Below are 20,828 nucleotides of genomic sequence, written 5' to 3' on the forward strand. Positions count from 1 at the left end.
ACCAGCTCCGTGCACAGATGAGTCGGCGCCTCCTTCTCCGCACCCCCCGCCCCACCTCGCCTGCCCCCAAGTCCCGGGCGCCTGGCTGCAGCCTTACTTTCGTTCTCGAGTCCACAGCACTGCCCAGGTTTCCCTGGCTCCTCTGCAGCCTGCGGACAGCCTCCCAGTCTCAGGACGAGGCCCAGCCAGCCCTTCCCACCAGCGTCGGCCCCAGGATCTTCCCACTTCCCAGGGCCTTGAGAGCGAGGCCTCCGCGCTCTGACCGCACCCCACGCCTCTTGGAGGTGCGCCCCAAACGCCAGTACCAGACAGACACAGAAAGGGAGGGGCTCAGGGCCCTGGGGTGCACTCTGGGCGCGGGGGCTCCCGTGCTCCCGGGCCTCTGGGCCTGCTCCTCCCTCTCCTCCTGCTCTCAGTGTCCTCTTCCTCCGGAGCCGCCCTGTGGGCCTTCCCGGCCCTTCTCTCCTCCCCCCCCCACTCTTTCTTGCCTCCCTCCCTGACCCCAGACATGGAACCAGAGACCCCAGATGGTGTGTATCCCCAGTGGTGTCCCCAGTGGCATCTTGCTGAGGACTTTGAGTGCTCCGAGCATGGTCACGGGGACAGTAACAGCCGCGCTGGCATTAGGGTCGGGCGTAGTGCCCGGCGCGCAGCGGCACTTATTTCTTAGACCCTCTTGCTCTCACAGGTGGAAAATGCCAGCGCAGAAGCACTAGGGGAGTTTCCAGGCTCTCACAGAAGGTCACCGAGCTGCCAAGGGCAGAGCCCGGACCCAGACCCGAGCTGTCACCACTGGTCATGCCCAGCATTAATCTGGGCCGAAGGCCCTGGTGTCTAAGAGTTGGGAGGGGACAGGGCCCAGCGCTGTGGTTTGCTGGAAGCTGAGGCTGCTGCGGGAGTTCCGTGGGTGCTGGAAGCAAGTGGGGTCCCATCCCCCATGAGAAGACACTGGGCGTGTCTGTCTGCACACACTTTCTGTTGCTGTCATGAGTACGTGGGCCCTTACGCTCTGGGGGGTCACCCCACATGAAGTGACAGCCCCACCACGGTGGAGACAAGACGTAGCCGGGGAGCGGCTCAGGCGGAAGGCTTTCTCCTCCCCGTGGATTCCCACGGCCTCGGCCCCGCCAGGAAATGCCGTTCCGCATCTGTCCCCGCTCGTCGGCCCCAGGGCTTGTCCCAGCACGTGTCATTCTGTCCCCCTTTGACAGTTGAGGGCCCTTAACGTCATCGGGCCCAGGGCCTCCCAGTTAGTTGGAGAGAAACTCTGGCCCTGATTCTCCCCTTTGTGTGTGATTCGGAGGGCGTCGGCTCTGGGTAAATGTTGGGGTAACTGGTCTTGTGTTAGAAAAGCATCTGCCGGCAGCGTCAAGGGGTCAGCGGAGAAAATGAACTTGAAACGAGACCAAATACGTACCGCAGCCGCCGCTGTGAGTAACAGGAAGCGGGATGTCCCCGCGTGTGGCCGGGGGACCCTTTGGCTGGCTCTGTCTGCCGTCACTCAGCTCTTACAGTGCTGCTCGCCTCTCTGGTGGGAAGCGCTGGGTGACGGTGGCCAGTTGCGGTCACAGGACAGAGGTCACAGGAAGGTTCCGAGATTCCCTTTTCCTTTCAGTGTCTGGTTTTTTTTTCATCGTGGTCGAGCCCAGTCAACCCATTGTACACGTCCGGCCAGATGTGAACCAGTGCGTGGGGACACGGCTGGCACGGCAGGCCCCCAGCCCCCACCCTGGGGTCAGAGGGGAAGCACCTCCCCAGGGGGCTCCAGAGACCCAGCCCTTCGAGTCCTTGTCATTAAAAACACTGCACTGAGAGCAAAGCTGAAACATGGCACTGGGCTCCCAGCACCTCTGCAGGCAGGATACTGAAAGGGTCTAGGTGGCCGGTGAAAGTGATCAGTGTCCCAGGCAGGCTCGGCTGCAGTCGCAGGAGCTCAGGGTGGAAAAGGGCCCGGGGGTGTCACACTAGTTACCTTCCCGTTCCAAGGGGAGGTGGGGAGGGGGCGGCCTGGAACTGACCCTCCCATCTCTCACCAGAGCCGCCGTCTTCACCTTTTCTGACTTCCTCTGGCTCCTCTGCGCGGTGATAGGTCACGTGAAGGCCCTTGGGATCCGGAGAATACGCTGGGCTGGTGCAGCACAGACGCTGAGGAACTGGGAAGACGGGGTCCCAGGTCCGAGGTGGGGGCTGAGAGCCGCCACTGCTCTGATGGGGGAGAGGGTTCGGGGTCTTCTGGGGATGGCTCGGAGGCCCCCCGGGGAGCGTTTACCCTTCCGTCTCAGCTCATCTGAACCCCTGGCGTGGGGAAGAAGCAGGTCCAGTCATTCCCCCCTCTGCACACCTGGGGCAGGGTAAGAGCGGCTCCACAAGTCCTGGCTGTGTGGCCGGCACAGGCTGCCGAACCTCTCTGAGCAGTGTGGACGGGGCGGGTCCTCCCGGAGTGGCTGTCACCCTCTCCTCGCCACCCACTCTTTCCGCAGCCCCTTCTCTCTGGCCTCAGCCACCATCCCTCAAGCGTGTCTCCAGGCGGAGGACACTCAGCACCTTCACCCCAAGATGCGCTCCTCCCTCTGTGACCGCCCCCATCACACCCTCCCCGGCTTCCTGGGGCCCCCTCTCTCCATCAGCCTGCCAGTCCCGGCAGCACCGCTTTGCCCTTCCCACCTTCCTCCTCTGCAGGAGGCCCTGCCCGGAGCCCCGCTTACCCCCTCCTCCCAGCTCCTGCCCCGCCCGGCTCTGCGTCCTCCTCCCAGCCACTTTCTGGGCTTCAGAGCCCCAGTGGCCACGGCCCACGGCACTGGCCTTGCCGATTCCCTCTCCTTGGGGCCTCGGTTCATTCGTTTTCTCTCCACGACACCCTGACATCACCGTCATTTTATTTGCCATTCTTTTTTGTTTTAGTTAGATCTCCTAGATCTGCTAGTGTTACCTTGGCAGTAAGCTCCCTGGGACATCGTGCCCACCTGGGATTGGCTTTCTCTGCCCCGAGACTTGCCCTTGGACTTGCACTGAAGGCTTCCGCTTGCTCTTTCGTCGCCTTTAGGACCCTACTTGTTACCTGCCTCCCAAGGATGTTGCAGAGGGTCTTGGTTTGGTTTAGGAAGGGCGTTCGGGCCCTCAAAGCGTTGTCTTGTGTGTGCAGAAGAGAAACACAGGGTTTTGGTGCCTGGTTGTGGGCCGTCGTTGGGAGCCACTGGGGTTTGGAGTTTCCAGGCACAACGTCCCCCCACCCCAGCTCCTTCCTGGGCTGTGCCTGGGCTGCTTGGGACGCCGCTTCACCTTCTCCCGAGAAGGCCCCTTAAAGCCACCCTGGCTCCTGGGCCCCAGGAGACGTTGTTCGTACAAACCGCACAAACCACGGGCAGTGATGGAGCAGGTGCACCCATCAGGCTCGTCTCGTTCTTTCTATCATTCTTTTGAAAATGGATGAGTTGGGTCCCCTCTTCTTTCTGAGAGACCCAGCCAAACCTGCTTGTGTTAAATCGTGGCCTCGTGCCTGTTGATGAAATGACCTTAATCAGACTTCTCGAAGGTGAGAGTCGTTTATGATAAGTGCTGTCGGAACTTCAGATCTCCGTTTCCTTGGGACGTCATTTTGAAGTTCAAAGGTGCAAAAAATAATGCTGGAGACGGATGCCAAAGATCTCTCGACGGTAGATTTGCCTGTGCCGAGCTCTGGCCCGTGTGTGGAAAGCACGTGGGTCTGGCCTGGGTCCCCCGGGCAGGACGACATCCTGGTGAACACAGAGCGACTTGTGTTTACGGCGACTCAGCAGATTGCTGGGTAGTTTGCAGCAGGCTTGGCAGTGCCCGTTCGTATTTATCCGAATGTAGTTGCGGGCACTGCTTGAGTTGCTGGCCTCTGCCCAGGTCAGTCCCAGGCACGGGGGTGGGAGGAAGGCTGCTCCGAATCAGATCCCAGGCACTCGAACCCAGCCGACCCTCGGAAGCCCCTGCAGGCCTTTGCAGTGAGCACCGGGCCCCGCTGCTCAGGCGTCTTGGGGCTGGTCATTCTTTCTGGTTTGCCTCTGCCTCGCCGGGTGTGACCAAACCTGGAGGGCCCTGAGCCCATCTGCAGGTGGCGGTACCACGGCGAACACAGCAAGGGACAAAACGAAATCATGAGCCCCACATGCAAAGCCCATTCTGGGCCCCCGCCCCCGTCTTCCTTTCTGCGTTTCTGTGGCCCTGTCCGGACCTTGCCATCTGCTGTCCGGCCATTAGAATCGTGCACTCTGCGTGTGCCTGTCCAGAGCGGCCTTCTCTAGAAACTTCTCTGACCCGTTCATCTAGACGGGACCGCTCTCCCTGGGGCTTCTCCTCAGCTCTCTGTGTGCACTTCAGCCCTGCCCTGGGTTGTCCTTTTTTGGGCACTTGTCTTATTTCCTCTCCATGTTACAGAGACGACTTAGGAAGCTGCTGGAAGCACCAGGCAGGGAGTGGAGGAGGCCAGGGAGCTCAGCTCAGAGCCCCGCTCGGGGTGGGGGGGCGAGGCTTCTCCCCTCCCAGGACGAGGATCTCGCCAGGGGTCAGAGTCCTGGTCTTCAGGCCCACCGCCTCCACACACACCCCACCCCACGCCCCGACCGGCACCCACACAGCAGGTCTTGTCCCCAAGCTCAGGGATTCCAGGCCCTGGGAGCACACGCTGCCCAGGTGTTAGCCCCGCACCTAGTTACCGCGTTTTAGGCTGCAGGGCTCAGACGTGTGGCTCTGTGCCCCCGGCCCAGAGCCAGGCGCTGTCATGAACCTCAGTAAAGATCGCGTCCGGGGTGCCCACTGCAGAGCTGAGCCTGGCATGCAGAGACGAGGCAGCCATTCCTGCCCCGGGGTGGGGCTGTCCCAGCACAGGACACACCCACAACCGGGGCTCACCCAGGACCGCCGTCCCTGGACCTGCCACGAGCACCGCCCATTTCTGTCGTGGGAGAGGGAGGTCCGTGGGGTTTCAGGAGGGAACTAAAGGGAGAGGGTGGCTTTCCTCCCTTTGGTCGCCCATCACACAAGGTGGCCTCGGCATCTGGTGGGCACGCAGGCCCCGGTGAGGCAGAGGGCCCCTTCCCAGGGTCTCCACAGCCTGCCGGCCAGGGAGCTGCTGGGAGCTGCTTCCTGGTCTAAACGCCTGCATCCAGCCCTTTCTTCCTCCTTTTCTGAAGTCCAGGGAAGCTGTTACGTCGGGGGGGTGATGGATAAAGTCCCCTGACCTCCCATGTTTCTGGCGGGGCTTTGAAGTGTGTTTCCTGCCTGTGCTCGGCCACACCTCTGCGCTGCCTCCTGCGGGGCTTCCCTCCTCCAGAGCTTCCCGGTGAGATGGGCAGGAAGCACACGATGGCTCCGCAGCACCAAGTCCTGCATCTCAGAGCATCTGCTGTGCTGCGCCGGCTGCAGGGGGCGAGGGATGATGACTGGGGAAGGACAGGCCAGGGCCCGGGGTCCCCATTGCCCGGCTGTGCTTGTGTGAGAGGCGGCTCCCCTCTCCTGTGGGCTGAGCCTCCAGGCACCCCTTTGAACTTTATGGAGGATGAGAGCGATTACCCCGAAATCTCAATCCTCCAGCAAAGACCAGAGCAGCTCGGGCGCCGGCTCTCCTTGGACTCGTGTCGGCCGCCTTCAGACGGGCGGCAGTGCCCCCACCGTTTAGAGCGTTGGAGTGTGGCTTCTGCCCTGCTGAGGCCTGTGACAAACTGCCCGAGAAGACCCCCTGACAGGGTGTGATGTGTTCACCACAGCAAGGCTGCCTCTGCCCGCTCGCTCCCGAGATTAAACCCTTCCTGTGACGGCCCAGCCCCGGGCGCCGGCCGGGTGCGGGTTGAAGATTCCTGACCAGTGTATTGAGTTGGATCTGACTGAAAACTGTCTGGGTTTCGAAGTTTCTAGGTTGGGGAAAGAAATGAAACCCTTTGTCCCAAGCCAGGCGTGTGGGTCTTGTCGTGTGCGCACGGCCTGTTTTCCAGCATATCTATTTTGAGCTGTTTGGAGCCGCAGCTGCCCGGACTTGGGACACATGTGTCTCCAGCTTGCTCCCCAACGTCGGCCCCAAAATAGACGTCGGGCTCTGTCTGCAGCCTCTCTCGCAGGCAGCTCGTCAATGAAACCGCTTGAAGTGTTTTCCCCGGCATGTGGGCTCCAGCCCGTTTCCTTCTCAGGCGCCTTGTGTGGACGATAAGCCAGACTCGCCCCTCTATCAAGTGGCTCCCGGCTTTTTAAGCCTCAGATGTCTTGCTCTCAGGGTGGCCTACTTGTCCATCATAGGCCACTACGTGAAGTGAGTGACCAAGAGTCATGTGGTCACCACAGTGTCACTTCACCGACGACCCCTGTTTCAGAATGACCTCGGAGGTAAGAGTCACCCCCGTCTCCCTGAGTTACTCGGTGCTTTATGTATAAGACGCCGGGAGAGTCTGGGTGTCCTGAAAAAACGTGGCTCAACCCTCCGTCTCCCCTCACACACATCTGGACGGTCCGATCTTCCAAACGGCAGGGTGCCAGCCGGCGAGCTGTCCCTGGGCCAATGGGCTCAGCCAGGAAGAGCAGGAAGGTCAGCCTGACCCGCTGGTGGAATTGGATCGGGGACCCGAGTAGACAGCTCCGGTCAGCCCAGCGAGTCCCCCACGCGCCCTGTATTCCCGTGGACTGGGAGAGAACGGCGGGCTTCCATGTTTACGAGAAAGGAGAAGAAATTTGGCTGATAAACCAGATTGCAAATACCCTCAAATGACAGTAGACATTTATCCCCGAAGTCTTCTGAGCTTTAAAAAAACACCTTTCACATCCTACGTCTCATTGGATGTTCACAGCGACGTTATAGCCGAAGTCACTGCAGGGCGGAGGGGGTGCGGGGCTGAGGCTGGGGGCGAGGCCCCCCTGTTCCTCGGGGAGGTGGTGACGGGGCTGACCGGGCTCTGATCTCCTGCCGGGTCCATGTGGTCTAAGTTCCTGAATGCGAAGCAGCACATCCTTCTCACAGGTGCACACACCTGCGATGGGAGCTTAGCAAGGCCCCAGAAGGGAAGAGAACATGGGACTAGAGAGGGACCCCCAACTTTCTCTTAAAGGGCCAGATACTAAATATATTAGGCCTGGCCGGCCAAGAGGCAAAATCAGGATATTATGTACGTACTTATCTATTCATTTTAAATACAACCATTAATGTTCAAAAAAAAAAAAAAGATTCCTAGCTCAAGGGCCATAAAAATGCCAGTATAGCAACCGGCTGGATGGGGCAGCTTTTGAGCCCTGGGCTAGATGATCTGCTGCATGTCGGGGGCACGATTCTCAGCTTGTGTCCCCCTCGTGCCCCTCCTTCGCCTCCCACAGAGGATTCTTCCCTGTGTCATGAAGAACTTGGCCTTTGATAGAGTCGGAAAGGGCCCACAGAAGACTCCGAGGGTGGATGGGAGTATCTCCTTGCGCTGCTGCTTACTAGCGGCATTGTTCTGCCTCAAAAGCCTGGCTGTTCTTCTCGGCGCTTGGCCGCAGGCCCACCGTCCTGGACCCTTTGGACCATTCGCAGGCACCTGCCCGGGTGGGCCGGCCCTCCCGGCGCTCTGTTCTCTAAGCTCCCACCCCGGAGACCTTTGCCTCCATCCGCGCCTCCTTTCGCACCTGCGTCTGTGCTCGCCTCGCTCCTCTCGGGCCCTCTTCCTGCCCGCGTGGCTCCCGCAGCGCTGCCCCTTGTGTTTGGGGTCCAGCCCCTCTCCGCTCGGTCCACCTCCCGGCTGGGGCTGGGAGCGCTCGAGCTAATCCCCAGCACAGCCTGTGGCAAGCACGGAGTTCCGTTTCGCCTTCAAGAAGGCTCACGCTCCTGCGGGAAGCTGCTCCTCTTAGGCGTCTCCCGGAGGAAGGAACAGCTCCGGAGGGTCCCAGAGAGAAAGGTGGTGAGGACTGGGCGGGGTCGAGGGTGGGCTTGGGGGTGAGTGTTAGCAGAAGAACCTCTTTTTTTTGCAGAGGGAAAAGTGTTGGAAAATGAGCCCAGAACGATAAGGCCAAGGAGTTAGTCTGGTTATGAGTCAGAGACGAGGGAAGCAGCGAGGTGCCCGGCTGGAGCCGCAGCCGTTCGGAAAGAAAGCCGCCTAAGATTTGTTTCAGTGTCTCTCCTTTAAACCTAGGGATGGAGAAGATAGAGAGGGAGAAGGGAAAAGATGGGCAGGGGCTGACTGCCCACAGGGCGTCACAGGCTCTGGTTGGTAACCTGTGTTTTAACCACCAGGCCAGTTGTCTCATGGCCGTTTCAACAGGGAAACTTAGAATTTCCTGAGTGCTAAACACGCCACACTCCTCCCTTAAAGGAGAACCTGAAAAGCTGTGGCATCTCTTAGAACCCAGGTAGAAGGGATTTTTTTTTTTTTTCAGGGAAAATGAAATTTGTCCCTTCATCTTCAGAAACTGCCTTAATCTGGGCCAACGTGTGTGGCAGAGGTGGGATAAAACCATTCGATACATCAGATTCAGTGTCACTGCAGTGACCATGGCAAGAAACTGCCAGTGTGCTGGGGTCTCAAGGGCACGGAGACGCAGGGCAGAGGAGGCCGTAGGGGAACCTTCGCTTTTCCAGAACTTTCCACCAGGAAATGCATTTCTTTTTAATTTTGTCGGCATCATCTGGGGGGCCCCTCTGCTACTGACCTTTCAGAGGAATAGGCTGTCCCCAGGCAACTGCTCTCTCTCTGTCTGAACTGTGTTGAGTGGGGTCAGTCTTAAGCCCTGACTTTTGACCCCTCTGTTCTCTCTGAGGTTATATCCTCGCCGAGGCCTTAGGTTTTCCCCAGGCCTCCTGCTGTCACCCTTTACTGTCCTCTGCCCCTCTCCTGGCACGTGGACCCGCTCAGGGCTCTGGCCTCAGGCCCTCACCCCCACCCCACTCCCAGCTCCCAGAGTCTCATTTTCCCAGACCCAGCTTTTCTCCCGGGCCGTCTGCTGGCCCCTAGGGTTGTCAGAGGCAGGTTTCTCGGGGTCTTTGTGCTCCAGGCCTGCTTCCCTCCTGTGCCCCTCACACCTGCTGGAACCTTCGCGCTGACTTCATCCCCGCCACCTCTGTCCCCGCACCACCGCCCTCGCTCGTCCTCTCCCCCCGTCCCCGCCACCCCACTTCTGGTTTTACCACCTTTGCCTAGAATTTATTGCCGCATCGCTGTCCTCATCGCCGGGCTGTCCCCCTCGGGCTCGTCCTGTAAACGCTCACTGGCTGACCTTCCAGAGCAGACCCTGATCTGAGCCCTGTGTCCTTTGCCGCGGGCGGTGGCTTCTGGCCCCTTAGGCCACACTGGGTTCCCGTGTGGCTCTCTGGCCCGGGTGCCCACCCGGCTCGCCCCCGTCCGTTTTTCCTCACGCAGACCTTTGCTTGTCGGCCTCTTTCTCCAAAGCCTCGCTCCCGTCACCCCTCCCTCTGGGTCCGGGCCTCCCCAGCTCCGTGTCCCTCCTCCCAGCATCCTTCCCTGACCCAGTGACAAGGCCTCTCCCTCGGGCCTCAGCCGTACTCGACTGCCCCCTGCGCCCCCCGTCATTGCGTGCACGCGCACCTGCTTCCCGAGGGTGGGGTGGCCTTTTTTAGGGCCGCTGCGGCCGATTCTCCCGTCCGGCTCGGCCCGTGTCTCCACCCCCAGTGTGACAGACACACGCACTTAGTAGGAACTTCACATTTAGCAAAGATCAAGCTGCACATTTGAGGCGAACAGAATCGTTTTTCAAGGTGCAGTTACGGGGACCCCCCCGGCTCTGCCCAGGCAGGCCTGCCACAGGCTGTCTGCCCCCGGTGGGCACGGGTCCCACACAGCCCATCAGAAACACTGCGCTTCTTGATCACTCTCTGCAGCTCATCGCGGGCCGGGACTGAGGTCAGGGTTCCAGACGTCGCGGGAGAGGCCACAGGCAGGGAACCCCTGGCCCCACGTGCTCCAGCAGATCCGGCGACTGCCTGGGAGGTAGCACCCAGGCTGGGCCCGCCACGTGTGGCGGCTTCGGGTGAAATATAGCTTCGGAGACAGCCCGGCGCAGCTGCTGTGGCGCCAGCCGGCCCCGAGTCTGCCTGCAGCCAAATGGCCTCGGGGAAGCACAGCCGCTCCGGGCCCCAGATTTCCTATTTACACCCCAGGATGATCCCACAGCCCTGAAGGGCTGTTCCGATGCAGATGGGAGCTCACCCCGGCCAGTGCCTGCCACCGTGCTGGCCATGTGAGCGGTGGTACCTGAGGCCACCTGGGGGGCTGCGGCCAGGTGTCACCCATCACCCTAAAGTGCCTGCTGCAGAAAGGCTGTGCCGGCACAGACCAGGGAGCCGAGCGTTGCTCCATCAGTGAAATGATTCCAGTGAGTCAGGGCCGAGGCCTCCGCCCTCTGCCCTCTGCCCCTTCTCTCTTGCCGCGGGTCGTTCTGCTTCCTCACCCCCGAGTGGGGGGCACAGTTCAGCCAGCCTTTTTGGACTTTATCTCTACTGTGTGTTTCTGTAAATTTAAACTTTCTCAGTTGGGTAAAAGCTTTAGAATTACTCAGATTCCTTTTGTATTGCATAACGTTCTTGCCATTTAAAAGATTAGCAGGCATACTTTCAGTGAGCCTTGGTGAATGGCATGCCTCACTTAGCTTAATCTCTCTTCAGTACATGTTAAAACATATAAAGAGAGCGGCTCCAGCACACACGGGGAGCTTGGAAACGAAAGATTGCTCTGATCCCGACTTGGAGAACAGTGCACCTCTTACAAAAACAAAATGCAGTGAAGGGCCTCCGCTGCCGCCAGCACCGGACGCCCGGATACGGAGGTGCCAGGAGCCCTCGGGACGGACATGGGGAGTCAAGTCCATGTCCTCTGGGGGAGGAGGGCAGGCGCGTTCAGGGCAGCACTGGAGGAAACCGGCCTTCCCTGGCCGCACACCGGGAGGCACAGATCACTGTGGAAATTTCTGTTTGGGAAAGCCCTCCGCCACGCCCTGCATGAGACGCCAGGAGCTGCATTTGGCAGCTCGGGGGCACCGAGGAGGGCAGAGCTTGAGAGCACAGGGGTTCGAGAGAGCAGCCTGGCTGCCCCCCAGTCAGCAGCATGGAGGGAATGCCCAGTGAATGCCAGGCTCCAGGCGGGTACCCGGGAAGGAATGGCAACCTTGCTGTCCATCAGGTTGGACCACCTGGAGCAAAGTGCACTTCACAGACCTCGTAGGTAACCGACATAGAGGTTACGGGGCTCTGCACATCACGCATGTAGCCGGGGTCAAGGTCGTGATTGACGTTGCCGCTGTCATGGGAACGGCCACATTCAGTACCTACCGAATGAACCTACTGGGTTCCTTCATTCAGAAAATGTTTCCTAGGCCAGACATTATTCTCAGGAGGCTGGTGACATCCCTCCCACCTCACCGGGGGGCAACCTGAGGTTTGGAGAAGCGCAGGTTGAGTAGGCAGCCTGATTCACTCAGCTGTTCAGGGGCAGAGCTAAGATTCCAGCCCAGGCCAAGTTGAGTTTTTTCTGTAAGGATGACTCTGCAGACGTGTTTGTATAAGAAAGGGAGTTCCACGGAGGGACTGAACCGTGCACCATACTTCTTGGATCAAATCTGTATTCAGGTGATAGGGCACTGGGCGTCCGTGATTTATAAGCCACACCCACGGAGGGCGTGGCCTGGAACAGCAAGGGGACAGGTGGCGATGGGCTGGTTAGTTTGTGGACGTGTGTGTGTGTGTGTACACACACCTCATGTGTGTGCACATTTACGTGAAAAGAGTGTCCAGAAAAGGCTGTGGCAAAGCTCTGGTGGCACTGGGCGGTTTTGTGTGTGGGTCCCCGTGGCTTTGCCACCCCGAGGACTGTTCCAGAAGGTGCCAGTCAGTCCCTCTGTGTTTATGATGGTCGGTCAAGGCATGAACTACATTTTCACTTACTGAACTGTGTTTCTGTAACCCTCCAAAGGATGTTTCGTCTGGACGAAGCCCTCTGTGGGGGAGCCGTTTACACCAGATGCATGGTGCCGTCTGTTCTCACGGCGTCCTTGCTGCGTGGGGTGGGGAGCTCGGAAAGAGGCTCCTGTTACCAAAAAGAATCCCAAGGGGGGCCTCAGAGTGCTGGGAGGTGGGGTGTGACATGCGGGGGACGTTCGGAGGAGGGTACATTCTGATTTCATGACCCTCTATCCGGCAGAAGCCACTGAACTCTTTCCCCAAGACCACCGGAAAGAAATGGCTTTCTGGAAAGGTCGGACGCTTTCCGAGGGTGACGCCGATAGTTGGGAGTCAAGAGGTGGTGATAGGGTGGTTAGTTTGTGGATGAGTGTGTGTGTGTGTGTGTGTGTGTGCGTGTACACACCTGTATGCGTGCACATCTACGCGGAAAGGGTGTCCAGAAGAGGCTGTGGTGACGCGCTGAGGTGCCCTGCCAGTTCCTGTTAAGCCCGTCTGGGAGGGAGCTGCCAGGTGCAGCTGGGACCCAGTCAGGGCAGGACACTGGGTTATGCTTCCTCACTCAAGGAGGGAGGGTTTTTTTAGTATTCTTTTTGCCCAGACACTTGAATCTGCACAGTGTATTTTGTTGCGGGTGACTCTGGGCTCCAAAAGGGATTCTTCGAAGGTTCCCAAACAATTCCACCACGTGAAGTTTTAAGCACAGGTCAAAACTCGGGACCACCAACACACACGGAGGCCCCCACGGTTCGTTGTTATAAACAGACCCTCCAGGGGGCCTCCAGACATGTGAACGATTCGTTTACGTGGCGACTCAGGAGCCTCCTGATGCAGTGGCGTCACCTGCCTTCGGCTCCCGTGCACGTCTGCGGGCGAATCCGTCCAGCCTCAGCTTGGGCACCCGTAGGTTTGAACCCCACGCTCTACAGCCAGTCTTTTTTCCACTCATCTTCTCTGGGCCTTGGGCATCTTTTAAAGGTTGTGTCTGAGGACTGCGCACTTGCCACAAGGAGGAGGGTGGAAGGCGGGGAGAAGAGAGGCCGGTGCTCTGGCTGGACTCCCTCAAGGTGCAGCCCGGGGTCATGAAGAGGCTCCCTCCTGCGGACCCCTGCCAGGAGGCCCACCAGCCTGTGCCGCCCGTGTGGGTTTGGGGGGCCGCAGTGGCTCGAGGTTGCCTTCCCGCAGCCTTGCCCTGCTCTCCTCTGAGCACCTCCATGCGAAAGCCCCCTGGGCGCGCACCCCCGCACAGAGCCATCTCTCTCTCTGAAACTGGAGCACGCCCTCTGTCCCCTCCTGCCCGTGTGTCCTGCTCCCCCTCGGTCCGGGGGGCAGGTCTGGGGCTGTTCATCTCCGCATCTCTGTGACCTTGACTCGTACAGGTTTCCCGGCTGAGTGAGTGAATGAATGCGTGCAGACGCATACCTCGGCAGATTCTTGTTTTTTCTGTCCCGAGAGGATTCTTGAACCGTCTTGATCGGTCCTGGAATTTCCCCACAGCCAGCTTGCAGAAGCCTCAACATATTTCTGATATTTATCTCTTTAAGGACTATGTCAAAAAAAAACCCCTCAGCGCCAACCGCTGTTTCTCAGCTGATTCCCGAATGTGGGAGAAGGAGCTCGATTCCTTGGGAGAGAAAACGCGTTCAGGTTAAATTCCTGTGCAGATCCTGTGGGCCTGTGTCTTTCAGCTAAGACGTAGCCAGAATGTACAGAGCTGGGTCCTTTGACCTCCCTCAAATATTGACCCATGTAAACCATTCTGTCCTCACACCAAAACAAACAAAAAAAAATCAGCCCAGCCCTGGGTTACGCGTGTCAGTCCCTCCCGCCTTTGGCAGAACTGTCTTGGGTGGCTGAGCTGTAGGTCCAGAGAAATGTTTAAGAACAATAATAAGGTAAGAAAACGGGCAAAGCTCGACTCAGGATGACAGGAGAGAAACAGATGTATATTCGCCATATATGGTAATAAAAGAAGTCCGAGCAGATGCACTTGGCATCCATGGACTTCCCAGTGATTCAGCGGCGGGACCAACAGCTCCAGCCAAGAGATATAGAATTTGTTAAACCGAATCTCTTCCCTGAATTGTTTCACGACAAAGAGCCATGCTGGGTATTCCAAAGAAAATTCCAGGGCTGTGTAAAAGTTGGTATTTGGTAACTGGCCTGCGAAAGAGTGCTAGAGGAATTCCAGAAGCACTGGAAAGCCGTTTACCAAAGCAGAGTCATTCTCCGAGCTTAGCAATCTTCTGCAGGCCCAGGTTCGCGTAGCAGCCAGTCCCTCTCCCCCCGGTGCCAGAAATGGAGGGTCTGGGCTCTTTCGGCTGAACTGCTCGTGTCCACGCGCTTCTTGCTGTCATCTGTCACGGAGGGAGCTGTGATTCGTGGCTGCGTTTCCAGGAGCAGGATTGCAAATCTGCGCGGCTTCCCAGCTGGGCCTGGTTTCTGCCCTCCGGCTCACCGCACGGCTCTGGGCCTCAGACCTGGCTGGGACCGACGTCCCTCGATTTGGCGGAGGCTTGCTGCTCCCCGCGCCCCAAGAAGTGGCATTACGCATCCCAAAGAGCCAGCGTGAGGGACACGCATTCGCTCTTCACTCCCACAACACAGCCACCCTTTCCCACCCAGGATTTCCTGCGAAATGTGCGAATTTTGAAATGACGCACATGCTTAGGAGCTGCAAAGTTAGAGTAAATCAGTGCCGAGAAGATGTCTTTTTAGAGATGGTCCTGGAGGTGGGCAGGCTCCCCAGAGGGGAGGCCAGGCCTGAAGTCATCTTTGGGCCTCAGGCCACAGCCTAATCCTGCGATGGCTAAATCGCCTTTTCTCCCCGCCCTAGCCACGCATCATAGCCTCTGGGTCTCTGAGGCCCTGCTGGATAAGCCTGAGTAAAACTAAGGTGGTGCTGGAATTCCCTGGCAACGCAGCAGGTTAAGGATCTGGCATTGTCCCTGCAGCGGCCCAGATTGTTGCTGTGGCGCGGGTTTGGTCCCTGGCCCGGGAACATGCGTATGCCATGGGTGCAGCCAAAGAGAAGGAAAGAAAAGAAACTGAGGAAGTGCTTCCTAGGTGCCCTCAAGGGGACTTTCTTTGCTGGAGTAAAATCGGGCCCCTCCCTAGAGTGGGCTGCGTTGCCATCCCGGATGCCCAAGTGGACGAGGGCCAGGAAGCCCCCAGGGAGCCTCTGGAAGCTCTTGTTTCTCCTCAATTGCTAGGTTGGGATAAGCCCTTGGGAAGCCTCTGAGCATCTTGAAACAGAAAGCCCACTTCCAAAGGTTTAAATTCCCACTTGCCACTGAGTCACCTGTTTCTTACACTTGGTTTTCAGCCACACGATATAAATACTTCCATTTAGAAATTAAGGAATCATGGCCTGCATTTCATATGCCCACGGCTCGGTAGTGTTTTCCAAAAAAGAGAATGTATGTAAAAATTAGAAGATCCCTTGCCTGCGGGACCGTCTGGTTGCCCGGAGGCCCCCAGGAACCTCCTGCTGCTGCTAAAGAGGGGGACCCTGAGCATGAAGAATCCTGCCTCCCCGTCCGTCTGTGTGTGTGAGTGTCCGAGAGACCATCAGCATTGGGCTCTGCCTCTACCAGTAGATTTTCCCATCATTTATTATTAATTATTCCGCAGAGCAGCTCTGTGACGCAAGTGAATATTAATAAACAGTACGTAGTGATTATTAAGCCAAGACAAAGGTATATCTTTTGCATGCTGCTTCATTTTAGGTGCGCTCGTGGCACGCAAATGAGGAATAAACTTAAAGGGAGGCCCCCGGGCGGGGGAACAAAGACAATTGATCAGCCCTGGAAAGAGTGGGTTTGAGACCGGGCTGCAAATCTTCTCCGTCTCTTTGGTGAAATCGGTCCTTGTTTGATGATTTGCCTGCTGGGTCTAGGGTCTGTGTGGGGGCTGTCCCTGAGACGTCATCCTCTGATTCCCGAAAGTAGGAATGTTCACTATAGAAATTTGCATGTAGCATAAAGAAGATAGTAATAATTCACCGGAAATCCAAAGCAGAAATGTTAGCATGTGATGGAGTTCCCTCGTGGCGCAGCAGGTTAAGGATCCGGTGTTGTCACTGCAGCAGCTCAGGTCGCTACTGTGATGTGGCTTTGATCTCTGACCCAGGAACTTCCATACACCACAGGCGCAGCCAAAAAAAAAGTTGTCGGTATGTTGCTTGCGATATTTCTCATCTTTTTTCGTTCATAAATATTGCATATTTTAACACAACAAAGGCTGTGCTGTACATACTGTTTGTGGCATGGTTCTCTGCAACCATAGAATTTTATGAAAATGAAAAAGATGCTTAAAACATAGGACAGACCCAAAGGTTTCCTGCTAATACTCATCGTACTTATAAAATAACGCTCTTTTGGAGAACTATGTCTAGTTTAGCTCCGCATTCGCAGGTACAGCATTTATTTTCTCTGGGGGCTGTTTGGCCATGTGGACCCCGTGTCTGGGGATTCTGCCATTAGGGGGCGGTGGGGGCCGGTAGGGGGGCAGTGACCCAACCTCTCTGTAAATCTTAAAGTCATCCTACTTTCTGGAACTATCACTTGATCCCCCATCCCGAATTTTCAAAAGAGCGTTTTTGAGGTTAAAGGGATACGGTGTATGTCAAGCTAAAAAAATGAAAAATAAGCCCTAATCCCACGCGTCTACCATCTCACGCCGGCGTCATGTTCGCCATCCTTTTCCAAACACAGAGAGGTGCGTTTATTCATTTTTACAACGTGGGGGTCATACTGAAAACCCATTTTATAGTTTGCAGCTTCTTTTCCCTCCATCTCCCCCTTTAACTCCTGACCACCCTCCAGATCTGAGCTGAGGCGCCCCCTGCCTCTGTCCTGGGTGAAGTCCTTGCTGCCCCAGCGCCACACGCTCCTCCACGGCGCTGACCACGAGGAGCTGCTCCTCTGGGTGGCGAGTGAGTCATGTCCCGCCCCCTGCTGTGCAGGTGCCCCACGAGGCACAGGGACCCACTGGTTTTGCTCAGAATTGAAGGAACCCCCTGTAACACTGCCTGGGGGGCAATAAGAGCTACTCAGCACACATTTGCTGAGCAGCTGGCAGTCGCGTGCATTATCCCATGGTATGAGCTGTCCTTTGAAAAATAATTTTACTGACTACCTTTGTGCCACTCTCTCACTTTACTGAAGTTTGTTTCATGAGTAACCCCTACCCAGGGCATCTCCATTATTTCGGGTTTTTTTCTCTCCCGAGCACATTGCGAGGCATTCTTGTGCATAGATCCCAGCCTGCATCTCTCATCTTCCTGACGGATAAATTCCTAGAAGTAGAAGCTCTAAACTGAAGGCTTAATCTGCGTGCTAATCCAAAATAGCTCATCTATCTAAATGTTGGCGGGGCCTGGGGTCTGGAGTCAGTTGCACCGGGGGTGAGGGTGGGGGTGGGGTGGGAGGGTTGCAGTGAAGTAGGAGTCACGCTTCCCAGTTCCTTGCAGAGAGTCCCAGGGTAGACAGGCACCTCGGTGCCCGCCCGCGGAGCACATGGGTCCCCTTCGCAGCAGCTCCCGGGAAGGGTCAGCTGAGTAGGGAGTCTGGGAGGAGCGTCTGCTCTTCATCCCTCAGCCCACAAGCCTTCACAAGTGTCTCTTCTGGGCCGGGCACCATCGGTGGCCCCAGGCGGGGATTGGGGTGTGCCCTGCCCCCCAACAGCCTACAGGGCATCTGTCTAGACTGGGTTCATCATCCGCACGAGGAGGTAAACCCCAGGAGGGCAGGCGTCATGACTGGCTCGTTCCCTGCAGGTCTCCGCTCTGAGACTAAAACCTTAAAAGCTGCCACCTCTCAAACATTTCGGTCTCTTAAAAACGAGGAATCCAGAATCCAGAGAGTGTCTGTCTGTGTATCTATGCATAGCGACTGTGTTCGAGATGAAAACTGAGCCGTGTTGAAAGCCCAAGAGCTCACGAGCGCACGTGCCGCTGCGTCAGAGCGATGACGTCATCCCGTCACACCACGTCTGGACACCTGCGCTGTTGGTCTCTGTGGAAATGAGTGTGGCAAAGGAAGACAACCGAAATAGTTTTGACCTCGTGGGCCCCTGGAAGGGTCTGCGGGAGCCGGGAGCCCCAGACCGCACTCCTGGGGGCGCTCATCTTCCTGACGGATAAATTGAACTGCCTCCTGTTCCTCCTTCAGCCCAGGGCCTCCATGCATCTCGAATCTGAGTCCTGGGCCGCATCCTCAGTCTTCACCACCTTAGGGCCAGGTTCAGGCATCACCCATCTGATAAACCTGCCACTTTTCATCATCAGAGGAGTCTCCCTAAAGAAAACCACCAGTTGCTGTCACCCCCGGGGGCTCAGGGGTCCTTTCCTCCACCCGGCTCCTTGGGTCTCCGTCACCTGCTTCCAGTGCCCTCAGCTGGCCCTCTCCACTCGCCACCAGGGTCCCCCCCTCGAGCCCTGCATGAGCTCCCCTTCACTCCAGCTCCACAGAGCCAGGCCTCCTCATTACGCAGTTTTATTAGGCGCAGTGCTGAAGGCACATCCATCAGAATTAGAGCCTTTCTGCCAAGATACAGAACATGTTTTAAATGGAGCAAAGAAATTTAAATGGGAAGAAATTATAGCATGAGTGAATTTATCCCTTTCAAGATAATCTTATTTAATAACCAAAAAACTCACAAAGATGTGCATTTTATCCAGCTACAAAGGCAGCGTGGCAGGTTATATATTGTGGTAATTACATGTTTGGGGTTTCATTCCTTCTTTAAACTAGATTTCTATTATTTCAGAAAAGTCAACCACTGTAGAAAAGGACTATTCATTTATTTCATTGCTGGGTGGCCCCATACACTGTAAAAATAGGTCAAGAACAGTAATCTAAATTGACTGCTGATAAATAATTAAAGCTAATGGAATTTTCTCAAATCTGTGAACTAAAATCTTTGAGAAATTGCCAGGCCATACTGTCTGCTGTTGTATAGAAAGATATTTTTTATTTAACACTTGAGTTTAAATGCCATCTGAAATTACTCCTTGTCTATCACAAAGACCGGAAGGAGTGTGTGTTGAGCTATAGAAGGAACCAGAAAGAGGGAACCACGTTCATAGCTGCCTGATTCCTCTGCAGATGACGAGACGGGAGGCGAAGGCTTCAGGAGCCTGGAACAAAGAGAAACGTCACTTCTCACTGCAGTGCATTCAAACGTGAATTCTGCGATCTGTGCATCTTACAATATATGTTGTTTTACTTTAAAAACCACACCTGGGAGTTCCCGTGCTGGCTCAGCGTTTAACGAATCTGACTAGTGTCCCTGTGGACGCGGGTTCAATCCCTGGCCTCGCTCAGTGGGGTAAGGATCCAGGGTTGCCATGAGCTGTGGTGTAGGTCACAGACACAGCTCGGATCCTGCATCGCTGTGGCTGTGGTGTAGGCCGGCAGCTCCAGCTCCGATTCGACCCCTAACCTGGAAACCTCCATATGCCGCAGTGCAGCCCTAAAAAGCAAAAAAAAAAAAAAAAAAGCACACACCTGGTCTGCACCCTTACGTGCCTGTTAAGGGAGAATTCCAGCTCTCTGAAGTGACAGCCAGGGAAACGAGTACCAAGAACAGTCTTTCTTTTATAGATAATTATGATTCTCTCATCGGTTCTGTCAGGACCTTGTAGAAAATACACATGACAAACAGGCTAAGAGGTTATTTTTAGAGGAGGTAGCTTCACGATAAGAAAGCAGGTTGTTAGGTTACAGTCAATAAGACTAAACTTGGAGCTGATTTATTGGTAGCTTTTTCTTTATTAGTAGTGATATTTCAGGCATCATCAGGGTATTTTAGAATCCCAAGAACATCAGAATAAAGATCCAATAGCAGGTGCAGTTGGACAATATCTCTTCCATATTTTGGTTTGATGTTGGAGAGAGGGGGTCATTTTCTTGGTTCAGTTTGAGCAAATACCCTGGTTGAAAAAAATTACCAATTTGCTATTACTACTTTTTAGCTAAGTCGCCGCAGTTTTGCCGAACCGCGTTGCTTTTATCTAATTTAATGCTGTATTTACTCGGTTTTAACGTATTCGTAAATGGTGGACCCCTTTCTGAAATCAAACCTGTTTGCATTTTTTTCTTTTAGTATATACGTAGACATTTCTTGATTTTTAAAAAAAATGATTCCTTTCACATTGCGCCGTCTGGCACCCGCGTCACGTGTGTATGTAGCCTCTGGAATCTGAGTATTTGATATTTTTAAAGGCCTTTGGAACCCTTTATTCTGGGGTAGCCCAGGGAGCTGGGAGCTGCCGTGGGTGCTGCCCCTGCTCATGATGAGAATCCCGTTCTAACAAGGCTGAGGGCTTTTTAGGCGGCTCCTCGCACAGTGCACGTCCCGGGAGCAGGTGGCGTCAGGGACACTGGCAGAGACTTCGAGCAGCGTCTTCTATCCCAGACAGGGTAGGGACGCGAGACCGTGGAGCCAGGGCCCTGGGCAGGAGGGCTCTGCTGAGGCTTGAAACAAAGCCCCGGCAAGAGTGGCGTTTCGTCCACCGAGAAGACTCAGGGCCCGGAGGCAGGTGCTGGGAGGCGATGAGCGGGGCCGTCAGATACCTGCAGGGCGGAGGGGGCGCTGAGCCCTGTCACCAGGCCCTTCTTGGTCCCCTGGCCGACGCGGGGGCGGGGGAGTGGGGGGACCAAGTCTCTGGTCTCCCCCTCAGAGCACCTTAGGCAGCAAGTCGAGAAGGTGCAGTCGCCTCGAAGCTCATCTCTTTCTTTTTTTTTTTTTTTTTTAACTCTTCCCATTTTCCAGTCTTTTTCTCACGTGAAGTATGTACCGACAGCCTGCTACTAGTCATAACATTATTTGTGCTCAGACAGCCCCTCTGGATGGCGGCTTGGGTGGGCAGCGCCTGGAGCCAGCCTCTGAAAACTCCTGATTCCACAACGAGGCACCGTCCTGCCCCGGGACCCTCGCA

General features: G+C 56.2%; 1 protein-coding gene and 1 long non-coding RNA gene across 17 annotated transcripts in view; both read left to right on the forward strand.

Moving 5' to 3' along the window:
- Positions 1-20,828, forward strand: part of CUX1 (cut like homeobox 1) — a 352,709-nt gene that overhangs the window by 133,825 nt on the left and 198,056 nt on the right. The gene's annotated exons all lie outside the window — the stretch shown is intronic.
- Positions 10,839-16,531, forward strand: LOC146404383 (uncharacterized). Its single transcript, XR_014840238.1, has 2 exons — positions 10,839-14,265; positions 14,314-16,531. It is a non-coding gene; the product is annotated as an uncharacterized LOC146404383 (long non-coding RNA).

This window comes from Sus scrofa, chromosome 3 (genome assembly GCF_054392235.1).
Source record: "Sus scrofa isolate SSC_HxYL_T2T_F1_AM1 chromosome 3, Sscrofa_HxYL_maternal_Yorkshire_Landrace_v2.0, whole genome shotgun sequence".
NCBI lineage: Eukaryota > Metazoa > Chordata > Mammalia > Artiodactyla > Suidae > Sus > Sus scrofa.